This window comes from Falco peregrinus, chromosome 10 (assembly GCF_023634155.1).
Source record: "Falco peregrinus isolate bFalPer1 chromosome 10, bFalPer1.pri, whole genome shotgun sequence".
NCBI lineage: Eukaryota > Metazoa > Chordata > Aves > Falconiformes > Falconidae > Falco > Falco peregrinus.
The window spans coordinates 15,200,590-15,225,765 of NC_073730.1; the positions used below are offsets into that span (position 1 = coordinate 15,200,590).

The 25,176-nt window shown below is 40.4% G+C and overlaps 1 protein-coding gene across 1 annotated transcript in view; it reads left to right on the forward strand.

Annotated features, from left to right (window-relative positions):
* Positions 1-25,176, forward strand: part of DPYD (dihydropyrimidine dehydrogenase) — a 367,955-nt gene that overhangs the window by 324,620 nt on the left and 18,159 nt on the right. The window lies entirely within an intron of this gene.

Sequence of the window (25,176 nt, forward strand, 5' to 3'; positions counted from 1 at the left end):
GGAACAGATTTGGCCTTAAGCACAGCCCTAAGTCTAGTGGCATGCACAGATGTATGAGAAATCTAGGAGGAGTGATTTACGGGGGGAGGCTAAAAAAGCTAAAACTCACAGGTGTCCACATGTCCTGCCGAAATGATGCGTGAAAATGCAAGAGGTGGAGAACTCGGTGGTCTACAAATATTTGAAGTTTGCAATCAGTGGAGAGAGGGGGATTTTATGATGTAAAGTGAGAACTCAACCAAGACTGATGAGTTGAATTGGAGAAAAAAGGAAGTGTTCAGCAAAAAGCAGGAGAAAAATTATCCTGATTGGAAGGAAAGCCTTTTTGTAGAAATGATGGAGGTTTCATGCTGGGTTGCTGAGACTGAAGGTAGGGAGGACTTTTAAAACTTGAATGCAAGAAGTCTAACAGAAGTACTGCTGGGAGAAATTTTAAGCTGGCAGTAGTATGCACTGGACTTGTAGACTTTTCCTGTCTGACTTGCACAAGCTAGCTTATGGCCTTTTCCAGCATTTCAGCTGTGCACTAGGGGCTATCCTTAGAAGCCACTGCATCCTAACAAAGTGTTCAGATAGCCACTGGATATAAGCCACTCAGCATAAGCCGCTGAAGCTAACAGTATCTAATTATAAGCAACTGAAATGACTTTTTGCTTAAGATTAAGATCATACTTAAGGAACGTGATAATGTCCTTTCCCATCTATTTTATTTTTATTGCTATAAAAAACCCTTTAAAGTTTTTCTGTAATCTTGTGTGGTTTTGATCCAACCACACGGACGTGTCAGCAGTCAGAGCAGTACTTCCCGAGTTTTTATGGACAAAGGGATTAAAAATGTCTTTCTGTTTCATTGCCCATTAGTCATATATTGGCACAGGGCACCTGCCCCCAGTAACTGAATGGAGCTGTGGGGCACACCATTTCTGCATGTAGGAGCTGAGAAAAGAGATTTCTGCACTTTGCTGACCTATTCATGCTGTACAGAATTCATTAAGGCCCAGGAACTGTGTTTGGGTCGTACAATTACAGCCAGCCTGTAATCTGTTGCTCCACCGCACACTGGGGCTCTGTAATAGTTTGAAGGGGCCTGGCAAGGATTTTATTGATTTCTTGGGATCTCATTTAGGCTGATTGCACTTGGGTACTCTGATGGTTGATGCTTAAGGACACCTACCCTAGCTGTTATTAAGAACGTGGGTCTAATCCTCACATAGGTAAGACCTTGTTTGCCCTTCGTTCAACTCAGCAGACAAGTTTTAATGAAATAGCTCCCTTTTATTTTTTATGCCACAGCTCTGTTTTTGATTGCCACATTTGGAACTATCCAGTGTAAATCACTGTATAACCCATATATTGGTCAGGATGTGTCATATCATATATCTGTTCTTTCATTAATCATTTTGTCTCTTTCCTGTTTGGCTGCTTGGCGTAATTAATGCATTTTTTTCTATTACTTTGTTGTATTTCTTCCAAGTTGCTGATTTATTTATACATAAAGGCTATAAAACACCTTGTTGTTTTATACACTGTATCTGGATTCATGGGAAAGCCAGAAGCCTATCACTGAAATAGTGTACTTTTTTTTGGTTGTTCAAGACAAGACCTTGCAGCTGAGTTTAAAGTAGTTGAATTCTAGAACCTATTGACTATAATTTTATTTATTTATGCTACTCATCATTACAGCATGGAATATTATATGCTAGATGCTAATTGTTACTATTTTCTGAATAGTTGTGCTCTCATTTAAAATAACAAATACATGCCAAAAGGCTTCTTTCCCAATTCCAGACCCAAAGTCTAATCCAGACTCTCCAGCAGTTTTTCCACTGCCTTTACTGAGCCTCCTTTCAAATGCTGAGCCCCTCTGACATTCTGAAATGTCCATTTCAAAAATTTCTGTTTGTAAATTGAAAACCAGAAGGCTCATTGTAAACCCACAAAGCTCTATAAGCACAAATATATCTACAGTTTCTCTTTTACTAAAAATGTATCACTAAATTGTAAACAACTTACATGCCATTTACATTAGCGTAAATGATACTCTGAAACCTCTAAATTTACCCATTAAAGCAGGAGCAACAAGAAATCCTTTGGTGACTGTAGCAAGAGTGTGCCTTTCATAATCAACATTTATAAAAGAGCACCCAGAAGGAGTGAGCATGTCTCTCAGAGCTGCTGTTCTGGGTGGTACAAAGCAGAGCTAATAAATGCCTCACACTCCAGAACTCCCCTCTCTCTCTTCACAACAAAGTCATAATCATTCATTTGATAGACTGCATCCATTTTGTTAGTAATTTTGCCATTACTTGGGTTTTGACCTTCAGTGCCTGGTACGTGAGTGGGCTTCAGTGCCTGTTGCTGGATTTTGGACTTAATTACCAGGATAAAGCAGATGGAGGAGAAACTTAGTGTTTACATTTTTCCATAGGACTATATGTTTCTCTGTTGTTTACCACTGAGGTGTTTTTGTCTACATAGTGTGAACTGTTTGCAAAGGTATTTATAACAACACTTGATGAGCGTGCAATCTGAGAGCTTGAAAGTCTGCCTCTCTGCCTCCATTTTTTATTTTTTTTTAAAAAAAAGCATTTCCTTACCATCTAGTCTGTGTCTTTTAGTTGCCTAGCTCCTTAAGTGGCAGTTTGAGAGGGGATGCCTGTGTGAAATCATGCCCACTATTTTGACTGTATGAGTACTGGTTCGTAATTCAGCACACACTGAGAATATAATTTTTAGTGCAGAATCGAGTATTTATTTTGCAGCAAAGTCTTAACACAGTCTAATGTAATCATGCAACTTAACTGTCCAAATACCATCCCCATCTGGTCCACATTGAGAGGTCTCAATTTACCATATCTGGCAGGCTGAATTGTCCTTAGGAGTCTTCAGCACAAGGAGTAAAGTCCCTGACCAGAAGCATTGAAGTAAGATAGCAGGACATTGGAATAGTTGAACGTTACACACTCAGACTGGGATTTATTTGCCTGCAGATCTGATTTAAGACTTTACAGCTGAGGCATTTGTGCAGGTCTTGGAGCATAGTACTAGAGACCCGTGCTGGGGCAGATGAACCCTTTCCTGCCCAGGTTAGTGTGGTTTGGACACTGAAAGCTTGACAAGCAGGAACACACAGTCAAAAAAGGACGCAGAAGGCTGTATCCATAAGCATATGCTTTCGCAACCGGGGAGACCATTCCTTCTCTAGAAGGAGCAAAGAGTCTAAGTGAAATACTGACCAGGCTTACTGTTCCTAGGGGTGAGGAGGTCAGACTGAAGGGGTTGATGCATTCATCCAAAATGTCATCCAGCGATTTTGAGCGTTTTGAAAGAAAAAAAAGTATGTGCAGCTATGTGTATGTGTGTGCATGGGCAAGAAGTGTTTTGTTATGTTTATGTTTCTCAGCTGTTACGGAGATATGTCCCGAGTCAGAGGTGCAGGGAAGACTAGAGGACCCAAAGCTTGGATACCTTAGCTGATGTGACCACCTCATGTGGCCAGTCTCCCCAGAAATAGTGTCAGCCACAGAGGTTGTTCCTGAAAGTTCATTTTAAAAATCTAGAACTGAGAACTGTGACCAGCCACATTTAAGCCCATCTAGCTCAAAGACAAGTAAACCTCTGTTGTTAGTTCTTATCCCAGCTGACTGATGTTCATTTAGAGAGCGGAATTGGATCAGGGTATCACAAATGGTTCTTGAATAGTGCCTAGGTACATTGAATATTGCTTCCACATCTCTAGTGAAATAAATGTTAGTTCAGTTCAAATGCAGTTTAAATTCATTCAAGGCTGGCTTTGTTCATTTAGCCAGGATATACTTAGTTGCTGCAGTGAAAGGGACTGTTTGCAACATAACTTGCTTTCAGTTTCGAGCACTGAGAGATTGTGCAGTTTTATCAGCCCAACACAAAATAATTCTATAATACAATTGCAATGCAAACGTGGAGACTCGGGAATTATGTAGGTAGTGGTGGATACATCAAAATCTCAGCTCATAACAGTAGTCAACTCTGCCTGCCTCAGTCCCATAAGGGTACTTTAATTTTCATCCTGTCTTGCAGCTCATAAACATGCTTCTCTTCACAACACACACCATATGCTGGTGGAAAAGGGCTGTAAAGTTTTATAGATATATTTGAGGGTATTATAAAAGTATAATAAAGTAAAAATAATGCAAAGAAATAGAAATTATTGAACAACTGAATTAAAATATTGGGCTGGGATGGGTTTATTGCATTTGGGTTTTACTTGGCTTAAAGTCATGAAGGGATAGAATTCTGTTTTAGAATTAAGAAAATTAAGAATCTTTATTTTAACAGTACTTGTAAACATTTGCTTAAACAAATACTTTCAGTACATTGCTAAAGTTTTAACTCAATCAGTGTAAAACTGATTTCTGATGTTTATGTTTTGATACTTGGTTTTAGGGAAATACTTTGTGTTCGGAGATGAAAGTTTTTACTCGTACAAGTTGAAATGTTAAGTAATTTAGTAGAGTTGCAATGAAAATAATAGTACAATAGTGGTCGTGACAAATTAGAGCTACTTTGTTTAATCTGAAATCCATTTCAGCCCAAGATGTGGCCCCTTCCTCTGGGGAACTAGCAGAGAAAACAACATGATTGCTCTTAATAATGCTGCCCTCTTTTTCCTATTTGGAAGTGAATAATATACCAAACGGTCATCTCGAAGGTGGAGATGGACAGTAGGAAAGTCTGCTGACTGGAGTGGCACAGCTTACCTACATTCTCCCAGACACAAGTTTCTGCAACTTAAGAGTTTTCATTCCAACTGGGGGGTGGTCCCCTCCAAAATCAGCTTAAGTACTAGACTTTTGGACTTTACCAATGGAAAGAGTGTCTCAGAAGTAGTTACAAAGAAGTTCAAAATATTTCTGAGCTTTCTCTCCTACAGTGGCTGTTCCTGGCTTGCCCTCCATGGCCCTCCTGCCACCCTCTGCCCATCTTGAGGCTCCAGTCCTGACCACTGCCTGTAATGAACTGTAAAAGAGGCAGGCTGGTGATAAAAATTTGATGTTGTGGTGGTTGTCTGGGTTTAAGTTCTGGAGGAATTTTTGAAAGATAATGTGTAGCTTAGTGGTCTGCACTGGAGCCAAGCTGCTAGTTGTGAAGTGAGCTCAGCCAAAAAGTTCAACTCTGTTTGCACCCCTGATGACTTTTATATACATAAGAACAGTAAGACTTTAAAAAAGGCTACTGTAAATTTTACTGTGATCTGTTACAGCTGATGGTATCTTAAATTATTCTTCACACCTTATCAAAGCAATCAGAAACTTCAGCTAACGGTTGAAACCTGCTTTGCTTTGTCTTGCTACAGGGGTATGTTCTTTTCCTCAACTTAAAAAAAATAAGATGCCTTTTAAGACATACAGAGAATACAGCATGAAACTCAAAGTGTCTATCTGGTTTTCATGGGGGATGCTTGAAAGGAATTAGACTGTTTTCCAGGGAAAACTTATGGCACACTGCTTGCATATAAATTAACAACAATGAAAGTGGTAAATTAAAATTGCGACGTCGATTTAATTTTTAGCTCTGCTATACATTTATATAGAAGGATTTATTATTACTGTGATTTACCTTCTACTAAGAGGTAAAAGAAAGGAAAGTATGAAGTAGCAGCAGTTGTAATTATCTTCTGGAAAACTGCAGCTTGCAAAAAATGCTGCAGCGTGTCAGCTGAGAAACAGAAGTTGCTGCGTGCACTCCAGGCCATCCTTCCTCCATTTTCTAGGCTGGATTTCCAGTGTTTTCCAACACAGCAGTTCAGCTGTAAGGTTCAGCACACACTGAAGGAAAGATCCAGCTTCCACCTCAGATGAAGCACTGGCCTCCTGTATGGCCTCCACTTTTTATTTTTTGGTTTTTTTCCCTGGCTCCCTGCATGTGCTGGCAATGAGGCGTGCGGTGACACGGAAGTCCTAGGTGGGCCAGCCTGGCACAGAATAGCAAACCAGCTCTTGGCTCTTTTCTTCAGCTCCATCAGTACCAAAGATCCTTTGTATCATACATGCTAGCTTAAACCACAGGGAAAGACTATGCTCCATGACTCCGTTCACTCCTTGTACTTGCTGGATTTTCAGCAATGCTCTTTTTATAATACCACTGTGTAAGGTGACTGAGTTGGCTGAGGGTCATGTCCACAACTGTGGAGCAAGCTTCCTCTAAGACTCTGTGCTTTTCCTTTTCATTCTGAGAGTAGAAGGCACTTTTGCAACTTTGCCTTCTCTGTGCAGAAGTGTATCTATGTTGCTGCTTGCTTTTGTTTTTACAGGAAGGAAATTACTAAAATCTTACCAAAACAAAGCAGCCTGTCCCATGCGCAAAGAATGAGAATGAGATAGCAGGTGAGCCATGCAAGATAGGTGGCGTTCATTAGTTAGCAGACACTGCTGGGATATTTTAACGATAAAAGTGGCATAAACCCTTTGCAAGGGAAGACAATAGTATGAAAAAAGTCTCCATTTTATCTTGTTTCTTTTGTCTTCTGCAACAGAAACAGAGACACTGAGAGGCAGGCTTAAGAACCCTAATTAAATAATGGAAGGAAATGAAAATCAGTACCCAGTTCTGTTGCCCAGAATGAATCTGTGCATATTCAATTTGTGTTATTTTCAGAAAAGCAGTAAGACATTATAACCAGAACTCTCAAGGTATTTCTCATTCTTGAAGAACGGAACTAGGCGTCTTGGCGAGTCTTCAGATACAATCCATACCCCCAGTAGTTTCATTAGGACCTGCCCAGTATTTGGCATAGCTCAGATGAGTTTCATTGTTATAAAAAGAAGTCAGTGGACCCACAAATCTACTCATTTCTGTTGGGGAAATGTTTACAGACTTTGAAGAAAAGTTTTCCTAAGGAAAAAACAATTGATAGAAAATTATATTAAATAAGCTGAGTTCCCATGGAAGTAATCATCTACATTAACTTTTTTAAGTTATTACACTTAGAAAGGAGAGTTTAATCAACATATTATACATTTATGATCAGTCTGTACCAGTGTCAGTATTCATGTTGATAAGAAAACTTTATAGCATCCTGAGGTTGTTTCACTTCCTAATTAAGACTACAACAGCATTTTGCAGAGTGTGAAAAGAATCCTGTGTGATGTAAAGTAGCTGTAGAAGGGAGAAATCATTTATTTTAAGGACACATCTGGTGCAGGAGCTTGCTTTAAGACTAGGTTGAAGATACAGCTCATACTTCAGCTCCTGCTGAAATATTGTTTATTTTCTTGGGGGTTTAAAGCTGTATTTTTACTTCTCCTATATTTTTTGGGGTGGTGGGGGGAGAAAAAACACAAGAGCGATGTCCTTAAACATTAAAAAATGCAGTGATATCTGTGATAGATAACGTTATACTAGAACACACCTTTTGTGGTTATGCATTAAGCTTTGTAACTGTAGTTCCAGAAAGTCCCTGATGACAGAGAATAGCATTTATTGAAACTAGCTGGATGTTGCACTGTTCTACTTCATTCTGCCTGGGCACTGACATCAGAAGTGACTAGATTCCTATAGGCACCTAACTTCAGAAAGGAGAGGTATGCCTGTACTTTCATATTAAATGTGCCCGGGAATATTCCTAGTTGCTTAGGCCAGCTGGCAGAGAGCAGCCCGTGCTGATCATCAGAAGCTGTTAGTCTCCAAAGCAGGTTGGCTGCAGGCAGGCTGCCTGCTGGGAATGGCTCCTGGAGCATGCTGACTTCCAAAGCCTCTCCAGGAGTTGCCTGGGACACTGATAGTCAGTACAGGCCAAAAGCGGGCCAGAAAATGTTGTAACGCTTCATTAGGGTAGACAACAACATCTTTGTGCCCAAGGAACATTCCCAGACACTGGGTTACTACTGTGGATATAGACCGAGTGTCTTGCAAAAGACAAAATAAATTTAAAAAAAAAAAAAAAAAAGGGACGGACACACATACACACAAAAAAAAAGATAGAGCAATGATTATGGTAGTATGTGAGCGGGCATGAAAGATGGGCAGATGGACATAAAAATGAACTATATTGGATGTTAGTGAAAATTGCACTTGCAAGAAGAGCTCTCACAGCCTGAGGCTCCAAAATCAAGAAAACCAGTGTGCATATTTAGAAAATCTCCAGAAATATCTTCTATCAAAAATATAACAGAATGTAATAGAATATAAATGTGTGCCTAATATACATATTTTTTAATGATGTAACTAATATATATGTGTGTGTATATATATATCTCCAAGTATGGACAGTCTGAAAAAAGGATAGCTCACTGTCTTTCCAAATATTATAAAACAGCTAACCTGTGAGTTCATTGCGTCCTAATGGATTCATTCCGTTTGTAGGTGGGACAAAGTTGCAGTGATTCAAGTGAGAGCACTCAGAAGCTATGTTTACATTAAGAAGTAGTGCAGACAAATAGGCCAGATAGGAATGGAGCTGTAGAATGAAATGGTTGATGCTGCAGACTGGTATCCACACAATATGCATTCCAGAGTGTTTTTACTGTGTTCTAGCTATGGTTTGGTCTCATGGGCTAAATGCCCATTAGCAGCTGGAGCTCATTTTAGATGCACTCCTGGAGCACATATTCAGGTTTCATTTCTTCCAAAATAAAATCCAGTTTGTGCTTTCTGAAACTGCGCTTACCATAAGAACCAAAGTGCAGTATGTGGAGATAATCAGGATATTCACTTCAAAGGTGTGCTCCTGATCTAAACTAAAGCACTGATGTAGAAGCACCTGGAGAGCTCATGCAGCAGCATTACAGCAATACAGAGCTCCTGTGCACAATTAGCCAGCAAGCTGAGGCCAGCCATCAGTGGAGCACAGGCAGAAGCCATTAACCACTCGGAAAAGAAAATGTTTGCATAGACAAGGAAGAATTTTGTGCAAACATAAATACATTAGCACAAAGCAGAGAAGAAAAATCTACTGGTAATTGTCTCACATATGGGATTCTTTGCATTGGCAAGAAAATTGTTTTGCCAAAGCTTGCTTACAATAGCAAAAAGAAAAAAATCCACCACATCAGGAAAACAAACTGACTCAGAAAATGTAATTTTGCACATATCTGGCTTTGATGCAGTACACAAGAGCAAAAATAAACTTCTGGTGCCATTTGCACAAGCATGAACTTTAAACTAAGAGCAGCAGCACAAAAGCAGAGAAGAGTTTGAATGCCAGCTGGACAGTTAAACATCAGTAAATGCTAGATAACAGACTTTGTTGGCATTTTGTGAGAATCTAAAACTGTTGACAAAAACATACAGCATAATATTACATAATAGAACAATCTAAATACCAGCAGGGCAGTATAAATTACCAAGAAATGTTGAACGAATTAAAATACCAGGCAATATAGATAACACACAAATACTCTGCTTTTAACTAAATCAAGTGAATGAATTCAGCATGTGGCTAAACTGGAGCAAACAATTAATCGAAATTACGTATGAAATGTCAGAAAATTTAGCTCAAGTAGGTAGTAAGCTGTAAGACCCCTGTAGCAAAGTATCTACATGGTGTTTTAAAGGTCTGACATGTCTTCTAGGCAGATAAGTGCCGGAAATGGGTACAGTGATGCAGCCAGGAGAGCACTTGCTTAATAGAATGTCCTCTGCACGCAGTGGAAAAGCAGTAAGGCAAGTGAAAGTAAGGCAGGCATGTCTCATTGCTGAGGTTTTCCAGAGCCATGGGTCAGATGGGCAGCAAGCCAGCTGTAGAGGAGATGAAAAGCTGTACATATGCATAGTCTTTTAGCAATTTAACAAGTCATTATACAGACCTGCAGGTGGTAATATGCTTTCCGTCTTAGAAAAGTAAAAGTAGTTTCAGTTTCTGATGCAATACTCATATATTTGCAAATATATTAGATACAAGAATTAAAGAAAGCAACTACCTCAGTACCTTTTGAGCATCCATTAGAGCAGATACAGGTTGAAGAAAATGCAATCTGCGATCAAACCTGTGGTAGAAGAATGCCAAGAGTATTCAGCAAGAACTAATGGGGCTGGCTGGGATTGCTGCCATAGCTGTATAGATGCAGAAACAGAACAGCAAAAGCTGTATCTGATCATGATTATTACATTCTCATCTGTCTGCTTGAAATGACCAAGGCAATAAATCTAAAATGAAAGAAAATGAGATGAAATTGCATTTGACTCCTAGAGCACTAGGATAATCACTGACCTCCTAAAGGCTATTACCCAGCTCCTAAAAAGTAAAAACCATGCAGGATAGACCCACACCTGAAAATGGGTAAGTCAGTTTGAAGATTAGTGAGATTCATAAACAATCTCACAATACTTTTTCATGCTTTTCAGATCTGTACAGTCTCCTGAGGTGATTACTAAACAAAACCACGCTATGAATACAACTGCTGTAATTAGCTGGAGTCTTCTCATGTATAAAGGAGCTGTACAAAATACCCTGTGGTGCAGCACTGCAGCATGGAAATGCCAAGGCCATTATATCGCCCAGGGCAGGGCAAGGGAGGCAGTACTGTTTGTGCAAGGCATGCACAGAACACAGCTCCTCCAAAAAGGCTTCTACATCCACCAGCAATGTAGCAGCAGCCCAGCTGAGGCATACTGGAGTACTGTGTGCAAATGAAAACTCTAATCCTTATGTTTTAAGGGCAGGAAATGATATAAATACAAAGTGACCATCAATTATGAGAAAGTGATTTGTAAAGCCACAACTAGCACCCCCTCAGTAACCACAAGGGAATGCTGCTAAACTTACAGTGATGTGCATTGCTCGACATCTGAAAAGGAATTGAGACGTACATCCCTGACTTCTTATCGAGGCTGCTGTACACAAAACCAGAATGACTGAACAAGAACGTCAGATTCTCAGAATAATAGAAATAGAGAAAATTAGGAGATTCAGCACAAGTATTTTTTAAGGGTATTTGTCAGTTTGAGGCAGGGGCTACAAAAGAATCTCAAAGGAGTGTTTGAACAAAAATTCAGTGTCAGCTCATGCCCATCAATCTTTCACACTGGCCATATGAGCAGAGAGAAGTCCCATCATCTCCTGGAGTACTGCAACCCCACAGATAAGTGGCACTGTACAAAATGTGTTCAAGTCACAGCACCCAGATCACTAAGCAGAAATGCCGCTGGGCACCTGTCAAAGCTGTTGTGGGACAGAATCCTCCGTTCAAAAGAATGACTGTGTACTGGGGAGCATCTTGCTGTGCGGGTCGTTGCATTAGCCCTGGAGAAACATAGGCCTAACAGAAAGGAGATACTTAAAAACGCATTGCATTCTTTACAGACTTTGAGGAAAAGTAGAGCAAAGGACTGGATTTCAAGCAACAAATCTCAGAACCTAACCTTTGCTATATTAGTCAAACCTCTGTGGCTTGACAGTCCTTTTGCAGCAGTTGCTGTAGATAGTCTGATCAGGATCGGGCACACTGGCAGCCCAGCTACCAAACTGCATTTGGAGACAGTGGACCCTAGGCTACTTCTGGCTCACTCATGCAAATAACCTGGGAATAAAAATCTGGTCCACTTCTCATCACTGCTATCACTACCATCGCCTGGCAGCAAATCCAATGGTAAAACTAAGAACTGAAACAGCAATTTTTTTAAAAAAGCAAAGAGGAAGACATTCAGTGGTGGAAAAATGCCTCTTGCAGAAAGTGCTCACAGTGACCTGGTGCTGTACTGACGTCGGGACACGTGTATACCTCAGTGTCTGCTGCCTCCGGAAGGAAGCATTATGACTGGCAAAGGGGAAATAAATAACACTCAAAAAAAAAGAAATCAAAGGGCAATACTGTGATCAGCAGGCTAACAACCACCAAGAAATACGAGCTAGAATTCTGCCAAGATCAAACCTTTTCCTCAAGGTAAATCATGAACTTGAATGCAAGCCACCCATACTGAAGAGACCCTGTAATTTGTCTAAAGCAGGAGTGGGTGAGTGTATTTTCTAGTCTCACCCTAAATGTCAGTGCCGTATGAACAGCAGGCAAAGGTATGGGAAAGGAGGCACTTTTTTTACCAAGGCTTGGTCAGTAGGACAGAAGAAAACAAACTGATGAACATGTCAGTGATAAACTTTGCAACTGACTTGTTAAACTCCACACCACTGCAACAGCTGTGTCACAGGCAGTCTTTTGCAGAAAGTGCCCACCCAAGCTTTATCCTGCTGGCAAGTTCCATTTTGGGCAGTATTGAAGGTGGCAGAGTAATCCTCCTAACCCAAGTTGCCAAGAAAGTTGAGTTGGAATTCTTTTTTTTCAGTGATAATTACTAAGTTTTGTATGTGCTTTTTCCCAGGTTAAGGGTGGAGAGCAGTTATATTAATATTTAATATTGCCATCTCAGCTAAATGTAACTGAGGTTTGTCACCACAATGAGATTGCTTATTACTGCGTAAACACATTTATGTGTAGGAAATTCGGAGAACTCTTACTTCAGAAAAGTGATTGAAAGAAAATAACCCATCTGGAGGAAGGATTAAAGGCTGGGGTGACGTGCACTCTCTCACTTCTGAGGTCTGAGCACAGAAAAATCTTTGTCTAAGCCTGCAGAGCGCCTGAAATTGTGCCTGAGGGGCACAAGCCACTCTGCCAGTTAAGTTACTGTCGGAGCAGGCAGCAGCCCTGGGGTAGCACAGGAGGAGTGGGGGATTTGAGGGGTTGCTGCTCCTGCCCAGGAGAGCCCCACCGTCTGTCACTACTGCTCCCCATCGCAGCCTTGCCCCTTCTTCTTCCCCCTGCCTGCTCAGTGAGCACTCCAGCTCTGCACCAAGCATTTCCAGCAGCCGTGGGGCACGGGAGGGCAACCCTACTCTATCTCCAGCAAAATAAGCGCTGCTTAAATACTTCACAGCTGTGAGCTGGCTTTGTGCCAGTTATCTGTGAAACCCGTGTAGCTAAGCTGCATTTTGCTACCCTGCCTCCTCTCCCAGCCTGCGCCGCTCCAGGTGCACGCCTGATAGGAAGCACTTTGTCCTGCCATGGTGTCGTGGCTCATCAAAGTGGTCTGCGCACAGAGAGGGTGGATGTTTGGGAACAGACTTACTGCTCACGCAGGACCGCTCGCAGTGCCAGCCTTCCTGAGGTGAAGCAGCAAATCTTTCCTGCGTGGTGAGTGCTCCTGCCTTTGTAAGCCGCTCAGACTGAAGCTCTCCCAGGAGCTTTATCTATCAGAATACACAGCACCTCTATAAAATATGGAGAAAAAAAGTCAGGCAGACAGACTACATGGATTATCTATAATAATATAAATTATGTCATCTGTGACCTTTATAGCAGCAGTGCTGTTGTAGACAGCGTTAATGTAGAGAAGCTGCACCAAGCAGAAAATTTTGTTTCCCTTTCTGTCATATGGTTAAAATGGCTATAGATGATTTTTTTTGGAGCTGTAGATTGAATTGCTATAAATACCTGGCATAACTTTAACAAGATTAATTATGTCAAGAAATAAAAATAATTTTGTTTTTACAATTTAAATGAGGATGAGATTTTTAAATGTGGCAGGTTTTTGAGTAGGGAAGCTCTGTAGGGCTTCTGCGATCACTCATCTGTAAAGAGGTATGTTATTTAGAACTATCTGGGTGCAAAACAGCTGAAGACATGACAGTTTTTTCAAGCAACACAAAAGAGGTGTCCATCGTACACTACGTTTTATGTTTCACTGGACACCTGTAACTCCTGTGATGAAGCCAGGCGGAACCATGTGTGCTTTCCAAGAAGAGTGGGTTGATTGTGGCCAGCCAGTGAGACATGGTCCTGGTTCCCCCTGGCACTGCAGGGAGGCTTAGCCTTGGTCAGCACAATACTTGCTTGTTTAAAGGTCAGCCACACGTAAAAGCTCGTATGATCAGGGCAGGAATTTCCTTTGCAAGTACGAATTACATAGTTTGTTGTGCCATGCCAGTCGTTTTGTCCTGCAAAATAGCCCAATGAGTACACAGTGCAAAGTGGTGTGTAAAGGAAGGGTTGCATGTCGCCGTTGTTTATGCACAAGGAGCACAAAAGCAATGAAAAAGTGGATGGTCTGTTGAAGCAATATGCGATTGTGGTTATATTTAATAGCAGAGGGCAAGCTGAATGCATATACTCGCAAGCCTAACTGTGCATACAAATCAGTGAAGTCTTGTAGTAAAAAGATGATCAGAACTCATTTTAAAGCCATTATAGTAATTTAAAACAAGATCGTTTTTAAAAATACAGTGATGTATGCCTGTGATCTGTATTCCTAACGATTTGCAGGTTAGATTTTTAAAAATCAAATTCTTCTTCTGATTGAATTGAGTGAAAATCTAATCAAATTAGCATTTTAGAATATACGACCATTGTAATGTCATTTTCAGAACATAATGATACTTTAGATATTATATTTTAGCTGTTATAAAGACAGATAAATATGCAAGAGAAGCACTGTGAGGGACTTGGAAGGTTGATTCTAACAAGTACTTTTCTGTTTGTCTACATTAGTTTTTTATATAGCATCTATTTACTTTGGTACCTACACATTGACATCGCCTCACTGCTTGACGATGATACAGGAAGCATTTATATCAGTTTCGTGAAGGTATCACTTTTATAATGTGTTACTGATATTTTATTCATAAGAAAGGTTTGATATAATAATTTTAATTAGTAATTACTTATTTCTTTTCAGATCTGTTTAAAAGTTTTAAGAATTTCAAATGATCAAAACTCTTCATCATCACTTTCTTTCAGTGGGCCATTCCAATTTTACCATCTGGCTATATTCTTGTAATTTTTTTAATGTCATATATTATTATGTGTTGATTTGTCACATTTTCAGAACTGTTGGAAGGACTTAATCAACCAGAATACTGAAACTCTTCATAGGAATAGGAGAGCATTCAGCGTTTTCCTATCTTGCCCCTTGCCAGCTGAACTGGGAGTTCTGACTGACTAGGGATGGAAGCACTTGCTATTAATGCCAGAACTATTTGTATTATGACTCTTAGCATGAAATTTAGTGAGTTTATATTATTAAGGTGATGATAAATATCATTGTATTATTGAGTTTGAGGACTCTAAAAGGCAATGGTAAGGCTTCCTGGTCAAAACTGCAAGAGTTGACTGGAGCTCATTTGTCTGCACTGCATGCTTTACATTTAAATTAGGATTGTGTGAAGCAGAGATGGAAGGATTACTTGTGTGAGAGATGAATGAGGGAAGGCATTGTAGTCTGTGCAGAAAGAGGATAAGTACTGTAGTTCGTCTGCCATAAGAGATGGATTACAATGAATGTGAAGTGGAAGAAGGTTTGCTTAGGAATTATTAGCGGTGGTTTGCATTTAAGTAATCTATTAGTGCACTAATGTATGTATAGTTATGTGATGTGTAATCTACCAGGGGAAAGCTGAGTTTATTTCTAGATATATTGAAATGATATGCTGTTTACAGTATAGGCAAGTCAGTAATAAGTCTGGAGCTTCCAGATCAAAACAAAAAGGCTGGATACACAACAATCAAAACAAAAATGAAGCAGATATCTGCAAAGGCTCCAGCAGATGGAAAAAGTGGAAGAACTCTTACCACTTGTGCAGGGTTTAACTGTTAGGAAAAAGTATTTGATAGGTAAATTTGCAGGCAAAACACACACAGCAATAGTGAAAATGCACTTTTCTTTGCACACAGTGGCAGCAGTGGTTATTTTACTGAATGTACTCAAACCTCACAGAGTGGCAAAATCCTTGTTTCTTTCGGAGGCTGGAAGAGGTCATTGCTGGTTGCCCTCTCTGCCTAGTCTCACATTCCCACGAGAGCACAAATTTGATGGGAATGACTGATGAGACCGGAATTTTTTCATATGGCCATGGTGCATACATAGACTTTCTAAGTACTGCAGAGTGTCTAGAGCTGTCCACCAGGGAGATGCTGGGCATGCGGGAGAGCTAAGGAGGATGTCTGTAGAGTGCATTTCACCTCTCCTGCCCACAGGGTGTAATTTGCCCTCGGGCTTCGTGGTAGTGCCAGGTTGCTCAAGGAGCTTTTGAACAGATTCACATGGGTCCTGTAGGCAGTTTAAATGCAGCTTCACCAGGCTTCACAGTTCTAGAAACAGGGCTAGGCTGCTCCTGGTACCTGACCCAGCTCATTTAGCACAAGTGGAATTAGCAAATTTGGCTTAATACAGCTCCACTCACCTTGCTGGGTCAGCAGCATGATGTTTGACCAGTCAGTTGGTAACCACTCATTTTGCCATAGCAGCAAGGATATTCATGCTTTCTCATAGTTGTAAGAAAAGGTTTATTTTTCCTTTTTAATAGTCTAGCTAGCAGCCCTGAAACTTCTTTGAAAGGACCTAGAAAACAGACAGCCATTAGGTACTGTTGGAGTTCAGTCTCCTCATGAGGCACAGGGACACACAGAAGAGGGTGGTTAAATCCAAAGAAACAAGATGATTTTAGGGTTGTTCTGAACAGCTCTAGTTACCAGCAGCTTGGAGGAGAAAGTGGGTAATTGATATGATAAGCACGTAAGCTGAATGTATGGATATATGTACACTACGGTATATAGATACACACGAAAATGTGAATACTGGACTGATGTATTTTTACTTCTGTACCAGTAAAAGTACGAAATCGCGTTTGCACAATGTTTTTTCCAATACTCAGGCTCAACTGATCCTGATCCACATTTCCTAAATGCATTTGAATACAGTTATATTTGCTTGCCTGTCAGATATTTGTTAATAGCCATTCTACTGACATCTTTGTTACGCTGCTGCTTAGCTGACAGAATTTCATCTGCATAAATGGGTGGAAAGTCCTTTCCTCACATGTCCAACAAACTGGAGACAAAGTGCCTGCCAATGTTTTAATTTCTTTTGCATGTTCTGGTTAGAGAGTGAGAAGAATGCTTTCACTCCACAGTGTCATGAATATGGTAATCTATGGAAATCACAGAAAGCAGGTACTTAAGTTAAGCACATACTGTACTACAGGAATCCCTGATGAATTCAAGTCTCTTCTGTTTAGAGAAGATGTTGTTGTCTATTAAGTGACAGACTGCCAGATGTTCATGAAGTAGCACAGTAATGTGTATCAGTATCTCCTTTTCTTCACCCCAGAAGGTAACATTTTCTTTATCATCTATGTCATCCTGGCTTTTGATTGTAAATGTCTAAGCTTGCTTCAAATATTAACTCCTTTTTGTTTTATTGATGAATATTTCATGACTTCAGTACATTTGTAGAATGCAAGTTTTTGCTGCACTATAGTAAACCTATAATCCTAAAATCTTTTCTTTTACAGGTGTATATATAAACTGTTAAAAAACATACATTTGAGGTAGAACATGAAGAATAATTTGTTCATCATTTTCAGCTAGTAGAAAAAAAATTGACAGTGTTAGAAAAATGATAAGAGAAGAAATAATTGTTATTTTGAATAATGGTTTTATCTGCAAACTCAAGCATGGTACTGTATATCTCACGGTGAGGTCACAGCAATATGTTTTCCTAGAACACACATTAATGTTTAGTTTAGTCTCAGAATTACTGCAGGGCTGGGGGTTAGCTCACCCGCTTTAAATAATCATGGTCTAAAGAGCAAGCGGAATAGTAGAGTAAGTAAATGCAGTGGTACATACACACATAGTGTGGGGAGCAGAGGTTACAGGAACAAGTATATGTGCAGTAATTACAGATTATTGAGACAGCACTCTTTACGAAGCAAATAAAAGTTCCAGGAAAAAAATATCAAAATAACTGAAAGGCAGAGGTTTTTTGTTTGTTTTGTTTTGTTGTGTTTTTTGGTTTTGGTTTTTTTTTTCTGAAGAATTGTTGTGTTCTGTCCTTTATTTTGAAGGCATTTCCACATCATTGAAGGCAGTGATGCCAGTAATGTCTCAGCTCTAAGAAAAAGAGCTGTGAGAATGGGTGAATCCTTTAATACAAGGGACAAATTCTCTGTGGCTTCTTGCAAATGTAACTACAGCAGCTCTGAGGGCTGTAATAACCGGTGTTGGCCCAAGAAGCTCACTATCAGATGGAAACTAATAGAGTGAAGTACCTTGTCCTCTCCATGGCATGTTGCCTGTCCACATGCCATGGGGAGGGTCCTTGCAGGATTCCCTGCTGGAGGTCTTGACATGACCCCTACTGCCATCTGGATGACCCCTTTATGCTATGGGCCCTTACCGTGCAGGAAGAGCCCATATGTTAGCATTGCCAGACTGACGCAGAGAAGAGCACCTATTTAAGAGAATTTAACTGAATTTCTGAAAGAATAAGAACGTCTAAAAGATTATGAATTTGCAGCTTCACTTTCTCCATTGCCATACATACTTAGTTTTCATTAGTTAAGCAATTTACCTGATTAGTGGGGCAAGCTTGTGCAAAATATTCCCTCCATATATCTGTGAGTGTGAATATGTGTGTTATTTGCCACCTCAGAGGAACAGAATTCAGCTTTTGGCTTTATTGTTGGGTTGGATTTTTTTTCCCAGAAGGAACACAAGCTACCTTGACATTGTGACAAGATTTTGTTGTTGTTACTGTTGCTGTTCTTTGGTACTGGGACTTTGTGTTTTCTTCCTCTCTGGAAATGTTAGAATCGTGTTTCTTTGTATTCTCCAAGAACAAGGAAGAAAGCAGATACCACTTAAGGAAACTTTAGTAATCTTTTTTGTTGTTGTAAAGTTGCAAGAGGGTGGAGGCAGACCACTGAATGGAAACTAGTGCAGTGTAAAGTATGGTTAAGGCCACATGTACGTGCAGCATGTAATAAGGTTTCTAGATAAATGCAGCCATTTTGAGCACATTAGACTTTAGAAGTAGTAAATATGAAGGATTAAGAAGCAAATGGAAAAAAAATCATTAAAATTGAAACTGCTTTCTCTGGAAAACTTTATACATCAAATATAGAAGTTTTCCACATGAACAAATGGGGGTCAAACATTACTAAAACCTTTGTGCTGAGGGCATATAAAATGACCCATACAAACCTGATTTAAATTCTTGTAGCTCCTGGGTGAGGGCAGCTGTCTACCTTGCTTAAATGTTTATGTTTCCCTTATCTGATTGCTTTTCCATACCATGCTCCCACGTTCAGGGGTCCTGCTTCACCTATTACCCTCTTCAAAGCTATTCATTCTTGTCTGCAGTCTTCACAGCTTTAACTGTGTCTGAGGTACTCATTTGACTGTGTAGCCTCCCAAGCTGTTTAACTCTTTGCTTTTACCCACCCTGCTGCTTGTCTCCTCAGTTCTCAGAAGCCAACAAGAAACCTTCCCAGATGTAATCCTGCCAAGGCAGCAAAGGGATGAAGCCCAACTTTTCGGCATGTGTAGAGTAGAGAGTGGTGTTTGGGAAGGGTAACTAAACCTACTACCAATACACTGTTCTTCACAGAGAGGGAGTAGTCAGCGTGGATGTATGAAGGGAAGACCACATTTGACCAACTTGATAGCCTACTACAATGAGACAACTGGCTTGGTAGATGAGAGGACAGCAGTAGGTGTTATCTTTAGCAAGTCTTTCAACACTGTCTCCCATAGCATCCTCATAGACAAACTGGTGGGGGTTGGTCTGGATGATGTCAAGATGTCCCTTCCAATCTCAACCACTCTGTGATTCTGTGAAAGTAGTTGACCACCTTTGCCCTTTCCAGTCATTTAGAGAATTTCTATTTTTGCCTCCTTTCTTTGTTCCTTCTCTGAGGGAAAGCTGTTGGTTAAGTAATTTCAGAGAAAGATCTATTCAGAAAAACAAGTGACAGAGAAGGAAGATTAAAAGCCATCTCTTGTTTGATTTTGAAATCACACCAGTGTTTTAGAACACACTAGTGTGTGCCGCTGCATGGCAAAGTCTTGGTGTGGTAATTATCCATCCATTTCAATGACTACAGAGTATGTGGGCCTTTGTTTGGTGCATGTCTGCTACAACCAGTATAGAGTATTTCAGTAGAGCAATTTGAACTCTCTTTTAGCAGTTCAATTTGTCAGACATTTTTCAGTCTACATTCTTGTTCTCACCTACTTTTGCTGAGTAGAAGCAGAAATATCTACACTTGAAAGATGTGAAGTAAGACAGTTTGGCTTCAGTTCCATTTCCAGATCTGTGAAGGACATCACTGTCACTTAAAAGTGTTTAAATGTTGAAAGTGCGCAAGAGGAGATTAGAGAATGAATGCATACATATTCTCATACCTCAGATTGCAGCTACACTGAAGTATAAAAGAAATTGGATAACAACTTTACATTCAGTATAGGAAATTCTTCACGCATGAGGGAAAGAGTACTTTTGAAATGTGTTCTCTCATAGCTAAATGATAGTGCTGCCCCAAATTTCCATGAGCCAACGATCCCTAGAATTGTTTATATAAGATCTTTCTTTACCTTGTGATCACTGCTCTCTGAAAATAATTTTTATGAAAATTACTATTTTCTAGTATTCTTTTTGATGGCCCATCGCATCAGCTTGGACCAGCAGGATATACTTCTGTTCGACTGGAGTGGTGTAGATACGTAGCTCTGAGCGGTAGGTTGACCCTGACTGGACACCAGATGTCCACCAAAACCACCCAGTCACTCCCACTCCTCAGCTGGACAGGGAAGAGGAAATATAACAAAAGGCTCCTGGGTTGAGATACGGACAGAGTGATCACTCACCAGTTACCGTCTTGGGCAAAACAGACTCAGCTTGGGGAAATTAGTTTAATTTATTAGCAATCAAATCAGAGAAGGATAATGAGAAATAGAAACTAAGCCTTAAGAAACACCTTCTCTCATCCCTCCCCTCTTCCTCGGCTTAACATTAATCCCGAGTTCTCTACCTGCTGCAGGGCCACAGGGGGTGGGGAATGGGCAGTCAGTTCATTTTCTGCCGCTCCTTTCTCTTCAGCTGGAGGACTCCTCACACTCTCGTCCTGCTCCAGCGCAGGGTCCTTCCCACGGGAGCAGTCCTCCATGAACTTCTCCAACGTGAGTCCCTTCCACGGGCTGCAGTTCTTCACTAACTGCTCCAGCATGGGCCCTTCCACAGGGTGCAGTCCTTCAGGAACAGACTGCCCCAGCGTGGGTCCTTGTGACTTGGTCACAAGCCCTGCCAGCAAACCTGCTCCAGCCTGGGCTCCTCTCTCCGTGGCTCCCCAGCTCCTGCCAGGACCCTGCTCCAGTGTGGGCGTCCCATGGGTCACAGCCTCCTTTGGGCATCTGTCTGCTCTGGCACGGGGTCCTCCACGGGCCACAGGTGGGGATCTGCTCCACCGTTAACCTGCACAGGCTGCAGGGGCACAGCGGGCCTCACCATGGGCTTCACCATGGGCTGCCGGGGAATCTGCTCCAGCACCTGGAGCACCTCCTCACCCTCCTGCTTCACTGACCTTGGTGTCTGCAGAGCTGTTGCTTTCACATGGTCTCACTCCTTTCTCTGGCTGCAGTTGCTGCTGCCCAGCAGCTTTTCCCCCTTCTTAAATATGTTACCCCAGAAGTGTTACCAGTGTTGGTGATGGGCTCGGCCTTGGCCAGCGGTGGGTCTGTCTTGGAACTGTCTGGCATTGACTCTATGGGACATGGGGGAAGCTTCTAGCAGCTTCTCACAGAAGCCACCCCTGTAGCCCCCACTACCAAAACCTTGCAATGCAAACCCATACACTGTGCCAATTGAAATCTGGGTCTTCTAATAGTAGATAGCATCCAGCCCATTAGTAGGAGACAGCTCCCAGATAAGCAAGCCATGACTACATCATGGAGACATACGTGGACTTTCCCAGATTAAGGAGCAGATCAGTTTCAAACTTGGAAGTACAGTCTGGGTTGTCTGACACACACTGCGCTGCCCTCTTCACTAGCCTGTTCTACCAGTTAGGCTGCTTGCCTGTGTGCCCATAAAAATTGCAGCAATTGGAAGTGGAGGATTCTCTTTACTCTTTACCATTAGGAAACAAGCACCTTTTTAGTTCATAATATGCTCAATTACTTTCAGATTGATCCATGAATAAATTATAATCAAAACAGACTTATTCACCTTAAAGCTCTCCTGGCTTAAGGTTTCATTGTTGATTCATTATGTTGTCAGTTCGTTATTGGCAGGGTAATGCTTTTTTATATCTGGATAGAGACAGTTTTAGTGGAAGATACTGTTATCTTTAAATGAGTAGGATTTAGCTTTTCTGGTGAGAACAAATTCATCAATGATGAATCCCTAGAGAAACTGCTCAAACAAAAATCACAGTGTTACTGGAGATTTATACAGTTCATCAGCTAAAAGGCAGCTTTTGGAAGTCTTGGTGGGTGAGAATTTGGGCTTTTCCTTTCTTTTTGTAAAATACTCCATGACACTATTTCAAGCTTCCAGTTTTGTGATAATGCAATTATAAACAATGAAGTAATACCACTTAAAATATTTATTTTGGCACTGTTCTCAATGTTATCCCTCCAATAGAAGCATGTTAAATTATGGCTATATACAGACGGATACAAATAATGCAGCTATAGACGTCACTGATACAGATATATAAGTAGACAAGGATTACCTAATTACTGTTTGTTGCAGTGTTCTAAACACTTGCTATTATACACATATTCATATTGGGTTTTTTAGGCAGATGTTGATATGGCAAAGATATCAAAGCTATCTTGTGGAGAGTTTAGTTACATTGGATTATCTGGAAATAATAAATAAATAAATAAATATAAACCCCACCAAACAAACCATACTGTAGGAAGATTTCAAAAGCGAGCAAGAGTTAACCTCACCAAATTCTGTGCTTGTTGCTTTCATTGGGAATTGTGGTATTAAATTCCCCATGTGCTTAGGAAGATATCCCCTACAACAATTAGAGTTGATTTAATTTTAAACTCTCTTAAATATCCATCTCTTCAGCAGTTATTTCAACATGTTCCCACTTTTTCTATATCCAGTAACTCACTTCATTAAAATATTGTTTGCCATTTCATATGGCCTTTGACTCCAAAATGTTTGAAACCATAACTCTGAACAATAAGCAGTCTCATCAGCGTTCCCTATCTGTGCATTACTCATAAGAGGAACCATCAATAAGCCCTTCCTAAGCTCCTGAGGCTATATTTTCATGTATTATTTATTGTTATAGAAAAGATTGCTGGTTTTCAGTGTTGTTTGATGAAATTTGGCTTGGCTGCTTGTGAACTGCTGGACTCCAAACACAAAATAACCAGACCATTTGTATGGGCAGACAGTCACCTTCTGCTAAGTCAGTGGAAGCTCATTGTGTATGCCCAAGCCTGGACCAAGACCTAGGTGTTTCCTTCATTATTTCAAATTCAATTTAATCTTTTTCTTGATGGAAAACCAGAAATGAACAGCAAGGACTAATGTTTGATGTTAGTTTTCTAGATTAATCATAATTTCATTTATTTTTAAAAGATATAAATTATATAGTTTAATTTAACTGTATGCATGTCATTACAAAAATCTGAATTATGGTACTGATGGCATTGCAGTTTTCAGAAAGTCTGCTGTACGTTCCAGCTAGCAGCTATGTTAGATGTAAAAATCTAAATACTTCCATCTCACAGCTTAGAAAATTAATTAATTACCTTTGTAATTCACTTTTCACCTATACACAAAAATTAATTCTTTTTCCACACCTTTCTTTAGATCAGCTATTTAATTTCAATATACTCAGTATTTCTGTCTGTAGAAATGAGGAGATTGGGCATACCTCAAGAGAACTGAAAAGTAAAGGATTTATTCTGCAGAGATTTGGCTATTCTTCCCAAAGATGATCTTCAGTCAGTCAAGCCATGAACAACTGTCTCCTCTCTCTGCTACTTCAGTTAAAACCTCAGCAAAATTAGCTTTGCTGCCTACTCTGAAAGTCAGCAATTCAATTCCTAGCCAGACAGGGAAGAGTCCAAAAATGCTTTGTCATCAGATCTCCTGCCCTCTCAAACCCAAAGCTGTTGGCATCAGCACATAAATTATGGAAAGAAAATAGTTTCTCGGTGACACAGCTACTACTTATTTGTAGCCAAAATGTATTTCTAATTGATGCAGCCTAGCAGACATATGAGAACACTTTTTATCAAAATCTGTATTTTTAAAATTTTTGCTATGTCTTAGGTTTTCTGAAAGTCTTATAAATAATTTAATCTCTCTGTATTCTTGAAATTAGACAAATTCTTTCTTCTACTCATTTTCTTGTTTAAAATAATTCTAGTTTTGCTGTCTTATTTGACTTTGCTGTGTAAGGCCAGTACCTTACTGCTGTATGCAGTAGTATTTGCAGCCTTATTTTAAGACATCCTAGAACATTTCCTTTCCAAGATCATGTATGGTAACTGTACAGAAAGTAAAGTTTGTCTGATGTCTGTAAGGAAGTCCTTGACCATGGCATTTGGTAGCAAAGTTCCCACTGAACAGGCAAAGCAAGTGCCCTTTGCCAGTGGGCAAACTTGGGCTACATATAGATTTGGGGCAGATGGGGTCTGCACCGTCCCACATAGTTCGGGTCTTGTATTTGCCTAGACTGAGGCTGTGTCTCAGAGTACGACTCGGTCCCAGCCTGCAGGAGGACACCTCCTCTGGAGACCACCAAGAGACCGCAGGTCTTGTTCTGACTTGAAAATGTGTTGAGGCCACAAACCAAGTCTCGGAAGCGGGGAAGCATTTCAAGGACCTTGCCCTCTCTGGCTGTATGCTCAGAGTACTGAAAACCTAGTAGCCAAGGAAGCTTTTATTTGTCCTAAGAAGAAGCCTGAGGTCCCAAGGTTGGGTATCATGACTGACACAGCTCACTGAGGAATTTTTCTTCTAAGGATTAGTAGAAAAGCAGGGTAACCTCTTCTGGATTTACTTCATTTAAAAAAATAATAATTTCTAAATTTTTAAATAATTCTGGTTTTAAAATTCACATTGAAATTCCCTCTTAAAAAATTGATAACCACAGCAGTACTGTATCTTGCTCAATATGCTCTTTGAGGTTGTATTATTAGCATGAATTAATGCCAGCAGCTGCTGAGGCTATGTATCCCCTGTTACTACCTGCTAGTTTCTGCAGTACTGCAGTAGCTTCCGAACAGGGTTTAGTTAGGTGAATAAAAGACTTCGGCAGAATAAGGAACTAGTTTCAGGGGAAGAATGGCATGGTCTTTTGCATCAAGCAAAATCTGTGGTTTCTACCATTTTTCATTCACCTAAATCTGTGATTGTGGCACATTACAGTTGTCCATATCTCTGCTAGGT